Below are 14092 nucleotides of genomic sequence, written 5' to 3'. Positions count from 1 at the left end.
GCCAAACTGAACGAACTGACCAGTCATGTCTTCAAACGAGTCGCTCAACAACACAAATTCGACCATTGGAGCATTTTATTACGGTCTATAAGCTACATGGTGCCTTTCAACTGGAATATAGCGAAGAGGATTCGAAACAAAGAGTTGGATTTAGCTAACGTTAAAAGCTCAGCTACAGCCGATGGCACCAAGAAGGCAGAGGACAAATACGGTGCCTAGATAAGTAAGTTTATTTTTCCTGCGAGCCACCTAGCTAGCTAGCTATGTTTAGTTTATCTACTGAAATCCATATTGTGTATTGCTTACTAACATGGGGGCGGGGGAAATGTAATTTATGTTTCTGTTTGCTAACTTAGCTAGGTAGGTTAGCTAGCTGGCTAGGTAGCAAAGTTAGCTAAATAACTACCGGTATCCATGACTAAAAAGAGAACATGTTTTTCAATCAGAGCTATTTTGTATCTCGAATTGTAAAACCTCTTCTCTTTTTAGTCGTAGATAAAGCTACAACATTACAACCAGCCAACTAAAGCGATATAAGCACATGACTGGAGTTGGGTAGCTAGTTAACCTGGCGCCTGCTTAACATGTTATGCACTTAACCTCGCGTTTTGTATCTTTGTTAGCAAATGTGTAACATCGGCAACTTAATTTTACTAGCTAGCTATGTAACATAATTGTTTATGATTATGACCGGGGATGCATTTCAATTGCACAAAATGATAGGATTCCAAACAGATGTAAATAGCAGTATTGTATATCAAGCTAGCTAGCTAAGTTTACTAGCAAACAGTGAGGAGAAACAATAATACTATTTATTGTTGTAAATATCTTAAACGCTGTTTTTTTTTTTCTTTACTATATATTTTTGTTGTTGTTTAACTATTCCTGTTAGTATCTACTTACAGCCATGTCACTATGCAAAAGATGAGGGTTGTGCATTATTTTGTATTAGGCTAGATATTGTTCATGTAATCTGTGCCCTGCGCAAGCATGTTCAAAGTAGTCAACCCTAATATTGATGTTATGCATGGTTAAAACTGTCGTTCAAACTACAATAGTGTGTGTGTGTGTGTGTGTGTATATATTATATTTATTTTTTTGTCTTTCAGACAATATCGTGATGCCGGGGCTTCCTCCTGAAGTGGATTCTAGAACCGGAATTCCTGCGTGTCGTTGTAGCAGTACTGTATTCCGTGAACTGTAACCCCCTCCTAGTGGGATTAAACATGATGCTGGATTTTCAAACCGATGACTCTTGAGGAGCTGAATGGCAGTTTGATCATGACATCACTTCCCCTTACAGCTTTACAGAGTATCCCCTGACCTTTTTACTACACTGATCTGTGTTGTCTTCCCTGTGTGTTTCTTTGGGAAAGGACATTTTTGCACCAATGACCACCGATTTTCTTAATTACAGATTGTTACAGCAGATAATGTGATTTTAACCAAAGATCGTTGTAGCACAGAGAATTCTTCACCAGCCTCGGTGACGCCGTCCTCGACTCAAGGAAACAGGAGTCTCAAGGGTCCCGTGTTCAGTTGCAAGGTGGTCAGTTTTTAATTTAGAAAATGCTCCTCCATTTGTGTGTGTGTGTGTGTGTGTGTGTGTGTGTATGTGTGTGTGTGTGTGTGTATGTGTGTGTGTGTGTATGTGTGTGTGTGTGTGTGTTGCCATCTTGTCTATTTTAAGTCTTCTCTTACCGATGAAGACCTGTTCTCTGGCATCATGACATGCAGTACTTTGAAGTGGACACCCACCTGTCTTCCCTCAATGGAGATATAAGACTTGGAATAGACGAGATGTGTGTGAAATATCTTTGGGTTAAATCACATTGTTGCGCCAGAGAAATCTGTAGCTATAGTTTTCTGCACTTGTCTCTCTACACCTGAGACGACCCTCAGACACACACTGAACTGTACTAGACCGGGTCATAAATGTATTTTTTTTGTTTTACCATAGAACATTCTTGTCTAATTTCCCAGTTCTCTTTGAGTTAGAATTAAATAGTGTACAATCCCCTGTATTTTAGATTGGGACAAATAAACCTTGGAATATGTGAACGTCACATCTGTTTGATGCTATATAATTTAGTTCATGGAAATATATAAATATATTCTGTGAATCTGCATATTTATTTTATTTATTTTATGGTGGTTCTACATCGGGGGCTCTCCAACCCTGTTCCTGAAGAGCTACTGTCAGGATTTCACTACAACCTTAATCTAGCGCACTTGATTCTAATACTAAGAGCAGGGTTGGAGAGCCCTAGTGTACGTGGAGAACAGGGTTGGAGAGCCCTAGTGTACGTGGAGAACAGGGTTGGAGAGCCCTAGTGTACGTGGAGAACAGGGTTGGAGAGCCCTAGTGTACGTGGAGAACAGGGTTGGAGAGCCCTAGTGTACGTGGAGAACAGGGTTGGAGAGCCCTAGTGTACGTGGAGAACAGGGTTGGAGAGCCCTAGTGTACGTGGAGAACAGGGTTGGAGAGCCCTAGTCTACGTGGAGAACAGGGTTGGAGAGCCCTAGTGTACATGGAGAACAGGGTTGGAGAGCCCTAGTCTACGTGGAGAACAGGGTTGGAGAGCCCAAGTGTACGTGGAGAACAGGGTTAGAGAGCCCTAGTGTACGTGGAGAACAGGGTTAGAGAGCCCTAGTTTACGTGGAGAACAGGGTTGGAGAGCCCTGGTGTACATGGTCTCATGCTGAGCCACACTGGCTGCTTTTACACAGGCAGCCTATTTCTGATCTTAATCACTCTTTTTTCAGAACTGATCTGATTGGTCAAAAGAACAACTAGTAAAGAAAAATATATACAGTGGGGCAAAAAAGTATTTAGTCAGCCACCAATTGTGCAAGTTCTCCCACTTAAAAAGATGAGAGAGGCCTGTATACCTTTTTCATCAAAGGTATACTTCAACTATGACAGACAAAATGAGAATCTTTTTCCAGAAAATCACATTGTAGGGTGGTGTGTTTGGGATCATTGTCATGCTGAAAGACCCAGCCACGTTTCATCTTCAATGCCCTTGCTGATGGAAGGAGGTTTTCACTCAAAATCTCACGATACATGGCCCCATTCATTCTTTCTAATCCCTACACGGATCAGTCTTCCTGGTCCCTTTGCAGAAAAACAGCCCCAAAGCATGATGTTTCCACCCCCATGCTTCACAGTAGGTATGGTGTTCTTTGGATGCAACTCAGCATTCTTTGTCCTCCAAACGATGAGTTGAGTTTTTACCAAAAAGTTATATTTTGGTTTCATCTGACCATATGACATTCTCCCAATCTTCTTCTGGATCATCCAAATGCTCTCTAACAAACTTCAGACGGGCCTGGACATGTACTGGCTTAAGCAGGGGGACACGTCTGGCACTGCAGGATTTGAGTCCCTGGCGGCGTAGTGTGTTACTGATGGTAGGCTTTGTTACTTTGTTCCCAGCTCTCTGCAGGTCATTCACTAGGTCCCCCCATGTGGTTCTGGGATTTTTGCTCACTGTTCTTGTGATCATTTTGACCCCACGGGGTGAGATCTTGCATGGAGCCCCAGATCGAGGGAGATTATCAGTGGTCTTGTATGTCTTCCATTTCCTAATAATTGCTCCCACAGTTGATTTCTTCAAACCAAGCTGCTTACCTATTGCAGATTCAGTCTTCCCAGCCTGGTGCAGGTCTACAATTTTGTTTCTGGTGTCCTTTGACAGCTCTTTGGTCTTGGCCATAGTGTAGTTTGGAGTGTGACTGTTTGAGGTTGTGGACAGGTGTCTTTTATAGTGATGACAAGTTCAAACAGGTGCCATTAATACAGGTAACGAGTGGAGGACAGAGGTCCCTCTTAAAGAAGAAGTTACAGGTCTGTGAGCCAGAAATCTTGCTTGTTTGTAGGTGACCAAATACTTATTTTCCACCATAATTTGCAAATAAATTCATTTAAAAAATCCTACAATGTGATTTTCTGGATCTTTTTTCCTAATTTTGTCTGTCATAGTTGAAGTGTACTACCTATGATGAAAATTACAGGCCTCTCATCTTTTTAAGTGGGAGAACTTGCACGATTGGTGGCTAAGTACTTTTTTGCCCCACTGTATGTATGTGTGTATATATATATATATATATATGTGTGTGTGTGTATATGTGTGTGTGTGTGTGTGTGTGTATATATATATTGTACACATTTTTTATTAATGTATATCTCCAATAAGTCGCTAGTTGTCATCCAATGGAATGTGACAGTAACAACAGTGAGCCTGAGAACTGCCCTATTCATTTTCAGGTTGGATTTTCCCGCCAGATTTTGTGTTGCGCGCGCAACAGGTGACTTGTTTTCCCATCATTGAGGAGGCGGTGTGATAGCTAGCTAGCTAGCTGAGCCCATGGCGAAACTTGACCAATGGCTAGCGGAAATAGCTAGCTTGCAGCCGCAAAAAGACAAACGACCCAGCAGCAACTACTCCATCTAAGGGGTGTCAGACTCATTCCGCGGAGGGCTGGGTGTCTGCGGGTTTTAGGTTTTTCCTTCCGATTAAGACCTAGACAACCAGTTGAGGGTGGTCCTCACTAATTAATTAATCAGGTACTAGGATTTTTTTTACATTTTATTTCACCTTTATTTAACCAGGTAGGCTAGTTGAGAACAAGTTCTCATTTACAACTGTGACCTGGCCAAGATAAAGCAAAGCAGTTTGACACAAACAACAACAGAGTTACACATGGAATAAACAAACGTACAGTCAATAATTCAGTTGAAAAATCTATATACAGTGTGTGCAAATGAGGTGAGTTAAGGGAGGAAAGGCAATAAATCGGCCATGGTGGCAAAATAATTACAAAATAGCAATTAAACACTGGAATGGTAGATGTGCAGAAGATGAATGTGCATGTAGAGATACAGGGGTGCAAATGTACAAGATAAATAAATGCAGTATGGGGATGAGGTAGATGGGCTGTTTACAGGTGAGCTATGTACAGGTGCAGTGATCTGTGAGCTGCTCTGACAGCTGGTGCTTAAAGCTAGTGAGGGAGATAAGAGTCTCCATCTTCAGAGATTTCTGCAGCTTGTTCCAGTCATTCACAGCAGAGAACTGGAAGGAGAGGTGGCCAAAAGAAGAATTGTCTTTGGGGATGACCAGTGAGATATACCTGCTGGAGCGCGTGCTACAGGTGGGTGTTGTTTTCGTGACCAGTGAGCTGAGATAAGGCGGGGCTTTACCTAGCAGAGACTTGTAGATGACCTGGAGCCAGTGGGTTTTGCGACGAATATGAAGCTAGGACCAGCCAACGAGAGCGTACAGGTCGCAGTGGTGGGTAGTATATGGGGCTTTGGTGACAAAACGCATGGCACTGTGATAGACTGCATCCAATTTGCTGAGTAGAGTGTTGGAGGCTATTTTGTAAATGAGATCGTCGAAGTCGAGGATTGGTAGGGTAGTCAGTTTTACGAGGGTATGTTTGGCAGCATGAGTGAAGGAGGCTTTGTTGCGAAATTTGAATCCGATTCTGTTTTAATTTTGGATTGGAGATGTTTAATGTGAGTCTGTAAGGAGAGTTTACAGTCTAACCAGACACCTAGGTATTTGTAGTTGTCCACGTATTCGAAGTCAGAACCGTCCAGAGTAGTGATGTTAGTCGGGGGTGCGGGCAGCAATTGGTTGAAGAACATGCATTTAGTTTTACTAGCATTTAAAAGCAGTTGGAGACCACAGAAGGAGAGTTGTATGGCATTGAAGCTCATCTGGAGGTTAGTTAACACCGTGTCCAACGATGGGACAGAAGTATACAGAATGGTGTCTTCTGCGTAGAGGTGGATCAGAGACTCACCAGCAGCGAGACCGAAATCATTGACGTCTACAGAGAAGAGAGTCGGCCCGAGAATTGAACCCTGTTGCACCCCCATAGTCTGCCAGAGGTCCGGACAACAGGCCCTCTGAGGATGGAGCGAAAACCCGCTGACACTCGGCCCTCCGTGAGTTTGACACGTGATCCAAAGAATCGGATACATTTGGAGAGTAGACAGGCAAAAAGGGCAAGATGACAAGATGAGAGAACCTCGGATTTGCGTTTTACACATTGGAGAGAACTAAGGCAGTTGAAGGGATTTAAAACCCAGAATTAGATTTTTTTTTTTTCAACTGAAAAGGTAAGACCTCCCCCTTCCTTCACCCTTCGCCCTGGAGTCTCTACGAGGAGGTTAGCTAGATAATAAGTGAAATGTTGCTTTTTTTTGTTGTAAAAAAAAATTATGGCAATATTTTGGATTTCTTGTTTTGAATTCTTTCGAGCCAGCTGTCCAATAGTCTATATTAGCTAGCTGACTTTAGCTAGTAGCTTGTTAGCTGACTGTAACATTGGTTTGTTTCATTTTGAATATAAAATGAGGCTTCACTAGTTTAGTCGTAATTTAAGAGTATAACGTTGCTTAACTTTGTTACGTGTGGTCTGAAACCAAGCTGATATTGGTTAACTAGCTAGCAGCTTCATTTCACACAAGTGTACTGGCACAGAACAGCCACAAAGCCCAGTTCACAGACATATGACGTGACGTGACAGTTTGTTTGATCTGAACAGTCTAGTTTTATAACGTTTGTTGTTGGCAGGAGTATTACAGATTCAACATGTCAAGTCTGGTGACGAGACTGGTCCAGTTTTAGCCATTCAAAGAACATTGGGCTAACATTGTGTTCAGCTAATCAGCTAGCTAGCTATATATTTGCTGTACATAGCTAGCCTGGCGTGCTGACATTTCTGACAAGTCAAAAACTGTACTCTGTTTCTGGTATTTCATGACACGTCGCAACTTTTTTTTTGTTAAAAATTGTTAATCTCGTAATTGTAAAACGGCACTGTGGAAACGATCTCAACTGCACGTCTTGTGTTTTTGACCTGAATGCCTCATCTTTGTACAACACATTCTATATAGCTAGTTTAGAATGATCTCTGATCTAGGTCAGAGATGGTCAACTCGTCATCGGGAGTTTCTTTGGGGACACTTGCCCCAGCTGTCATGACGCCAATAATTATGGTCTTATGTTTAGAATTGAATTGATTTTAATCAGGTGTGATTTTAGTTAATTTTATACTCACCAAATGATTTTTCTTTCAGCTAAAGGAGACTCCACACTAACCAAGTCTCGAAGGTGAAAGTGTCTACGCATTTGAAAACGTCAAAGGACTATACCTACATCCCAGGACTTCAGAGAGAAGTATTGTGAAGACTGGGATCTCAATTTGGGGGGGGGTCTACTAAGGAGAAAGATCATGTGATCAGATTACCAGGACTTCCTGAAGTGTCACAGGGTGCAGTAACCTTTTATGAGCTGGGAATGTCTGGAGCTTTCCCCGTTGTCAGATTTGGTTGTTCCCAGGAAGTGTGTGAACCTACAGATTTGGTTGTTCCCAGGAAGTGTGTGAACCTACAGATTTGGTTGTTCCCAGGAAGTGTGTGAACCTACAGATTTGTAGTTGAAAGACGTTTGGATGTTTGTGTGGGCAACAATAAACTTGTGTGAAAAACAATACTTCTAGTCATCATTATTGTACATTTGAAATGGTTTTAGAATGATTTTTACTAAACTGTTGTCTTTTCCTGGATGTCTATGGTCTCATAAGGTTTACACTTTCAAATGAGTAGACCTACAGGTCTGTAGATATCCAGAAAGGTGTGTTCGGGCTACCTACAGGTCTCTAGATATCCAGAAAGGTGTGTGTGGGCTACCTACAGGTCTCTAGATATCCAGAAAGGTGTGTTCGGGCTACCTACAGGTCTCTAGATGTCCAGAAAGGTGTGTTCGGGCTACCTACAGGTCTCTAGATGTCCAGAAAGGTGTGTGTGGGCTACCTACAGGTCTCTAGATATCCAGAAAGGTGTGTTCGGGCTACCGTGCTATAAATAGTACAAAACAAGTCGTTGAGCCACAGAGCAGGTCAGTTTTATTAGGGGGATAAATTAGAATACAAGGTGGTCTCTAACCTTCCTCAAAATAACAAAAGCACCGTGTGGGAAAAGTGATATCACCCAGACCAAGGAAAAATGTGTACACAAAAAAAAAATATATACTTTCAAAGATCACCTGTTACCTGTTAAAATACCTTATCACCTGTTACCTGTTATGTTACAATACCTTATCACCTGTTACCTGTTACGTTAAAATACCTTATCACCTGTTACCTGTTATGTTACAATACCTTATTACCTGTTACGTTAAAATACCTTATCACCTGTTACCTTAAAATACCTTATCACCTGTTACCTGTTACGTTAAAATACCTTATCACCTGTTACCTGTTACGTTACAATACCTTATCACCTGTTACCTGTTACGTTAAAATACCTTATCACCTGTTACCTGTTATGTTACAATACCTTATTACCTGTTACGTTAAAATACCTTATCACCTGTTACCTTAAAATACCTTATCACCTGTTACGTTAAAATACCTTATCACCTGTTACCTGTTACGTTACAATACCTTATCACCTGTTACCTGTTACGTTAAAATACCTTATCACCTGTTACCTGTTATGTTACAATACCTTATCACCTGTTACCTGTTACGTTAAAATACCTTATCACCTGTTACCTGTTATGTTACAATACCTTATTACCTGTTACGTTAAAATACCTTATCACCTGTTACCTTAAAATACCTTATCACCTGTTACCTGTTACGTTAAAATACCTTATCACCTGTTACCTGTTACGTTACAATACCTTATCACCTGTTACCTGTTACGTTAAAATACCTTATCACCTGTTACCTGTTATGTTAAAATACCTTATCACCTGTTACCTGTTACGTTAAAATACCTTTTCACCTGTTACCTTAAAATACCTTATCACCTGTTACCTGTTACGTTAAAATACCTTTTCACCCGTTACCTTAAAATACCTTATCACCTGTTACCTTAAAATACCTTATCACCTGTTACCTGTTATGTTAAAATACCTTATCACCTGTTATGTTAAAATACCTTATCACCTGTTACGTTAAAATACCTTATCACCTGTTACCTTAAAATACCTTATCACCTGTTACCTTAAAATACCTTATCACCTGTTACCTTAAAATACCTTATCACCTGTTACCTGTTACGTTAAAATACCTTGATACCTGTTACGTTAAAATACCTTATCACCTGTTACCTGTTATGTTAAAATACCTTATCACCTGTTGCCTGTTATGTTAAAATACCTTATCACCTGTTACCTTAAAATACCTTATCACCTGTTACCTTAAAATACCTTATCACCTGTTACCTGTTATGTTAAAATACCTTGTTACCTGTTACGTTAAAATACCTTATCACCTGTTACCTTAAAATACCTTATCACCTGTTACCTGTTACGTTAAAATACCGTATCACCTGTTAGTCCTGGGCGGGGGAGACGAGACCCGTAACATCTCTCATACAAATCATAACAGTGAAAAGGAAACAGAGAGAACTAATAACAACAGACAACTTAAATTTACCGTCAAACACGAATGTTTTATTGCTCAAACACGCGGTAATGGAAGAGGGGGGGGGGGGGAGCTGAGCTGGACCCAAGGGAAAAAAGAAGAAAAACCTAAGCTAGACTTGCCTGCTTCAATAAAGCTAACTAACTAACCAATGAATTACAGCGGTCCGTCCAGTTCTAACTGGTGTTCTTAGACAAAGTATTCCTTCGGGTAATGTAGGCCCATGGGCGACTTGGCTTGGTTCCTCCTTTTCCCACCAACAAACAAGTCAAATACCAATGTAGGCCCATGGGCGACTTGGCTTGGTTCCTCCTTTTCCCACCAACAAACAAGTCAAATACCAATGTAGGCCCATGGGCGACTTGGCTTGGTTCCTCCTTTTCCCACCAACAAACAAGTCAAATACCAATGTAGGCCCATGGGCGACTTGGCTTGGTTCCTCCTTTTCCCACCAACAAACAAGTCAAATACCAATGTAGGCCCATGGGCGACTTGGCTTGGTTCCTCCTTTTCCCACCAACAAACAAGTCAAATACCAATGTAGGCCCATGGGCGACTTGGCTTGGTTCCTCCTTTTCCCACCAACAAACAAGTCAAATACCAATGTAGGCCCATGGGCGACTTGGCTTGGTTCCTCCTTTTCCCACCAACAAACAAGTCAAATACCAATGTAGGCCCATGGGCGACTTGGCTTGGTTCCTCCTTTTCCCACCAACAAACAAGTCAAATACCAATGTAGGCCCATGGGCGACTTGGCTTGGTTCCTCCTTTTCCCACCAACAAACAAGTCAAATACCAATGTAGGCCCATGGGCGACTTGGCTTGGTTCCTCCTTTTCCCACCAACAAACAAGTCAAATACCAATGTAGGCCCATGGGCGACTTGGCTTGGTTCCTCCTTTTCCCACCAACAAACAAGTCAAATACCAATGTAGGCCCATGGGCGACTTGGCTTGGTTCCTCCTTTTCCCACCAACAAACAAGTCAAATACCAATGTAGGCCCATGGGCGACTTGGCTTGGTTCCTCCTTTTCCCACCAACAAACAAGTCAAATACCAATGTAGGCCCATGGGCGACTTGGCTTGGTTCCTCCTTTTCCCACCAACAAACAAGTCAAATACCAATGTAGGCCCATGGGCGACTTGGCTTGGTTCCTCCTTTTCCCACCAACAAACAAGTCAAATACCAATGTAGGCCCATGGGCGACTTGGCTTGGTTCCTCCTTTTCCCACCAACAAACAAGTCAAATACCAATGTAGGCCCATGGGCGACTTGGCTTGGTTCCTCCTTTTCCCACCAACAAACAAGTCAAATACCAAAACATACTCTCATGATACCGGACACATGTGACATTTTTAGGCGCAAAAAAACAACAACAAAAGGAAGTTCAATCCAATTAGAGAAAAAACAACCAAGGGAAAGGGGATGTGATTGGGTAAGGGGAAAAGGAGCAGGTGTCTTCTGATTGGCGACTGATGGCTGGCAGCTGTGACTAAGGCAGAAGGAGAGAAAAACAAACACACAGTATCCGTAACATCAACAAATGTAGTATTTTTCCTAATTTGGATCCAAATGAATAATGAATATACAGTGTAGTCCTATAGTGTTAACCTGTTTTTATGTATTTACATATTTGGTAATACATAAATGGAGTGGTGGAGCAGCTGTGTTACGTTTAGGTGCAGGAGTCTCCCTGCAATTATACCGGAGACCCTGGTATAACCCTCTGATACTCCATGATGTCAAACATCACACCAGAGAGACAGGAAGTGGCCAGTTCCAGGATCTCTCTCTCTGTCTCTCTGTCTCTCTCTCTCTGTCTCTCTCTCTCTCTTTCTCTGTCTCTCTCTGTCTCTCTTTCTCTGTCTCTCTCTGTCTCTCTCTCTCTCTGTCTCTCATTCTTTCTTCCAAGGACAGCTCTTGCAATTTAGCCTGTAATGACGATAAGAAAAAAACAACATGAAATGACAGAATGCATGTAAATGTTGTGTGATTTATACTGTTGTTAAATGGGTCAACAGTACCACCGGTGAAAGAGTTTTTATTTCTTTATCTACCTTCTCAGCCAGCCTCTCTTCTTGCAGTCGGGCTTTCAAGTTCCGTCTAATTGTTTCTGCAGCCTGTTCCCTCTGGATGGTCTGCAGCTCAGCCAGTTCCCTCTGGACGGTCTGCAGCTCAGCCAGTTCCCTCTGGACGGTCTGCAGCTCAGCCTGTTCCCTCTGGACGGTCTGCAGCTCAGCCAGTTCCCTCTGGACGGTCTGCAGCTCAGCCAGTTCCCTCTGGACGGTCTGCAGCTCAGCCTGTTCCCTCTGGACGGTCTGCAGCTCAGCCTGTTCCCTCTGGACGGTCTGCAGCTCAGCCTGTTCCCTCTGGACGGTCTGCAGCTCAGCCTGTTCCCTCTGGACGGTCTGCAGCTCAGCCTGTTCCCTCTGGACGGTCTGCAGCTCAGCCTGTTCCCTCTGGACGGTCTGCAGCTCAGCCTGTTCCCTCTGGACGGTCTGCAGCTCAGCCTGTTCCCTCTGGACGGTCTGCAGCTCAGCCTGTTCCCTCTGGACGGTCTGCAGCTCAGCCTGTTCCCTCTGGACGGTCTGCAGCTCAGCCTGTTCCCTCTGGACGGTCTGCAGCTCAGCCTGTTCCCTCTGGACGGTCTGCAGCTCAACCTGTTCCCTCTGGACGGTCTGCAGCTCAGCCTGTTCCCTCTGGACGGTCTGCAGCTCAACCTGTTCCCTCTGGACGGTCTGCAGCTCAGCCTGTTCCCTCTGGACGGTCTGCAGCTCAGCCTGTTCCCTCTGGACGGTCTGCAGCTCAACCTGTTCCCTCTGGACGGTCTGCAGCTCAACCTGTTCCCTCTGGACGGTCTGCAGCTCAGCCTGTTCCCTCTGGACGGTCTGCAGCTCAGCCTGTTCCCTCTGGACGGTCTGCAGCTCAGCCTGTTCCCTCTGGACGGTCTGCAGCTCAGCCTGTTCCCTCTGGACGGTCTGCAGCTCAGCCTGTTCCCTCTGGACGGTCTGCAGCTCAGCCTGTTCCCTCTGGACGGTCTGCAGCTCTTCACAACAGGAATCATACAGGAAAAACACTTATTAGGATTGTTATTGTAATGCTCACGACATGGTCTTTCACATATAACACTTCCACGATCCATACACATCTTCATGGCCATAGCTGTGGCGAATCAAGGGGTAATATATATATATATATCCCAGTAATGTTATTAGCTCGCTGGTATAGGAGCCAGAGAAGGCCAAAGCCAAGATTATTTTCCATGAATGCAGAGCTGATAGTCAAAATGCAACTTTTTTTTTAACGTGTGATAACTAAATATCGTCATATTACTATCTTGTAATTCACAGTAGCTACTATCATCTTTGACGTTCATTATGGCGTTAGCTGCCATTCAGTCTTGACAACGTGAATATTGTAACATTTACAGTTGAAGTCGGAGGTTTGCATACACCTCAGCCAAATACATTTAAACTCAGTTTCTCACAATTCCTGACATTTAATCGTAGTACAAATTCCCTGTCTTAGTTCAGTTAGGATCACCACTTTATTTTAAGAATGTGAAATGTCAGAATAATAGTAGAGAGAATTTATTTCAGCTTTTATTTCTTACATCACATTCCCAGTGGGTCAGAAGTTTATATACACGCAATTAGTATTTGCTATCATTGCCTTTAAATTGTTTAACTTGGGTCAAACGTTTCGGGTAGCCTTCCACAAGCTTCCCACAATAAGTTGGGTGAATTTTGGCCCATTCCTCCTGACAGAGCTGGTGTTACTGAGTCAGGTTTGTAGGCCTCCTTGCTCGCACACGCTTTTTCAGTTCTGCCCACAATTTTCTATGGGATTGAGGTCAGGGCTTTGTGATGGCCACTCCAATACCTTGACATTGTTGTCCTTAAGCCATTTTGACACAACTTTGGAAGTATGCTTGGGGTCGTTGCCCATTTGGAAGACCATTTTGCGACCAAGCTTTAACTTCCTGACTGATGTCTTGAAAAGTTGCTTCAATATATCCACATAATTTTCCCTTTCTCATGGAGCCATCTATTCTGTGAAGTGCATCAGTACCTCTTGCAGCAAAGCACCCCCACAACATGATGCTGCCACCCCCGTGCTTAATGGTTGGGATGGTGTTCTTCAGCTTGCAAGCATCCACATATTTTAATTAATACAAAACAAAACAAAAAACAAACAAAACATGAAAAAAGAAAATGGCTGCCTAAATATGATCCCCAATCAGAGACAACGATAAACAGCTTGTTTCTGATTGGGAACCATACCAGGCCAACAAACCATTAATCACCTAGATCACCCACCCTAGTCACTATCATGCCCCAACCAACAGAGAATAAACAGCTCTCCTACCCATCTCTGGTGAGGCAGAATGATGGAAACATCACAGCCAGCATAGAGAATAAACAGCTCTCCAGGGCGTGGCGTGTGTCCTGACGAGAAGGTTCCTAGCTCTGCCAGCCAGTCAAAATCAAAGCTAATTGTTATGGATGTACCCAAATGAATGCCAGGAGAAGCTACTCTGTTGTTATTCTGTAACCTCGCCGCAGAGGTGTTAGCCGTAGCAAGCAAGTCGAGCATGACAACGAACGACTGTTGTGTCCATAAATAATCTAACTAACGA

General features: G+C 43.1%; 1 protein-coding gene and 1 long non-coding RNA gene across 7 annotated transcripts in view; both read left to right on the top strand.

Annotated features, from left to right (window-relative positions):
• LOC109885277 (uncharacterized) overlaps positions 1 to 14092 on the top strand; it is a 73581-nt gene that overhangs the window by 19527 nt on the left and 39962 nt on the right. The window lies entirely within an intron of this gene.
• LOC116375316 (uncharacterized) lies at positions 5736 to 7509 on the top strand. The gene is made up of 2 exons (XR_004211078.1): positions 5736 to 6133; positions 7097 to 7509. It is a non-coding gene; the product is annotated as an uncharacterized LOC116375316 (long non-coding RNA).

This window comes from Oncorhynchus kisutch, linkage group LG9 (genome assembly GCF_002021735.2).
Source record: "Oncorhynchus kisutch isolate 150728-3 linkage group LG9, Okis_V2, whole genome shotgun sequence".
NCBI classification, from domain to species: domain Eukaryota; kingdom Metazoa; phylum Chordata; class Actinopteri; order Salmoniformes; family Salmonidae; genus Oncorhynchus; species Oncorhynchus kisutch.
Note: the sequence above shows the minus strand (reverse complement) of the source record. Positions and strands in the feature narration are given on the sequence as shown.